Source organism: Arachis duranensis, chromosome 4, assembly GCF_000817695.3.
Source record: "Arachis duranensis cultivar V14167 chromosome 4, aradu.V14167.gnm2.J7QH, whole genome shotgun sequence".
NCBI classification, from domain to species: domain Eukaryota; kingdom Viridiplantae; phylum Streptophyta; class Magnoliopsida; order Fabales; family Fabaceae; genus Arachis; species Arachis duranensis.
The window spans coordinates 46,810,390-46,812,149 of NC_029775.3; positions in this window are offsets into that span (position 1 = coordinate 46,810,390).

Genomic DNA, 1,760 nt, shown 5'->3' on the forward strand with positions numbered 1-1,760 from the left:
TACTCATTTTTCTTGAGCTTGAAAGGGACCTCAGGGATCACCTTCTTTTTTGCCACAACATCATAGAAGTGGTCTTGATGGCTCTTGGAGATGAATCTTTCCATCTCCCATGACTCGGAGGTGGAAGCTTTTGCCTTCCCTTTTCCTTTTCTAGAGGATTCTCCGGCCTTAGGTGCCATTGATGGTAGTGGAAAACAAAAAAGATTGTGCTTTTACCACACCAAACTTAAAATATTGCTCGTCCTCGAGCAATAGAAGAAAGAAGAGAAGAAGAAGAAGAAGAAGAGAATATGGTAGAGAGAGAGAGATGTAGGTTCGGCCAAGGTGAAGAAGAGGGGGTTGTGTTGTGTGAAAATGAAGTAGAATGGAAGGGTATATATAGGGAGAGGGGAGAGTGAAGTTTCGGCCATATAGGGTGGGAATATGTGGGAAAATGTTTTTTAACTTTGGAAGGTAGGTGGGGTTTATAGGGAAGAGTGGATGGATGTGAGTGGTGAGGGAGGTGATTGGGAAGAGGGATTGAGGTGATTGGTGAAAAGTGTTGGGAAGTGTGACATGGGGAAATCACAAAATAGGATTAGGAGGTAAGGTGGGAATATAGTAGGTGGGGATCCTGTGGGGTCCACAGATCCTGAGGTGATCCTGTGGGGTCCACAGATCCTGAGGTGTCAAGGAATTCCATCCCTGCACCAAATAGGCGTGTAAATTGCCTTTGCACACCATTCTGGCATTTAAACGTCGTGTGGTGCACATTCTGGGCGTTCAACGCCCATGTAAAGCATGTTTCTGGCGATGAACGCCAGTTTCATGCTTGTTACTGGCGTTCAGCGCCAGCTTTTCCTCTTAGGCACATTCCTGGCGTTCAGCGCCAGGTTGATGCTTTGTTCTGGCGTTGAACGCCAGCCAGATGCTCCTTACTGGCGTTGAACGCCAGCCTGTGCTTCCTCCAGGGTGTGATTTTTCTTCTGCTATTTTTGATTCTGTTTTTAATTTTTATATTTTTTCATGACTCCTCATGATCATGTACCTAATAAAACACAAAATAAAAATAAAATAATATAAAATAAAAATTAGATAAAATTGGGTTGCCTCCCAACAAGCGCTTCTTTAATGTCAATAGCTTGACAGTGGCTCTCATGGAGCCACAAGGTTGCCTCCCAACAAGCGCTTCTTTAATGTCAGTAGCTTGACAGTGGGCTCTCTTGGAGCCTCACGGATACTCAAAGCATGATGATAGCCTCTTAACACCCAACTTAGAGTTTGGTTGTGGCCTCACAACACCAAACTTAGAGTTTGATTGTGGGGGCTCTTCTTGACTCTGAACTGAGAGAAGCTCTTCATGCTTACTCTCTTTTGTCACAGAGGGATGGCCATGTGTCTTAAACACAAGGTAGCCCTCATTTAATTGAAGGACTAATTCACCTTTGTTGACATCTATCACAGCTCCTGCTGTAGCTAGGAAAGGCCTTCCAAGGATGATGCATTCATCCTCTTCCTTCCTAGTGACTAAGATTATGAAATCAGCAGGGATGTACAGGCCTTCAACCTTTACTAACACGTCCTCCACTATTCCATAAGCTTGTCTCAATGACTTGTCTGCCAATTGTAATGAGAACAAGGCAGGTTGTACCTCAATGATCCCCAGCTTCTCCATTACATAGAGTGGCATAAGATTTATCCTTGACCCTAGATCACATAGAGTTTTTTCAAAGGTCATGGTGCCTATGGTACAAGGTATTAAGAACTTGCCAGGATCTTGT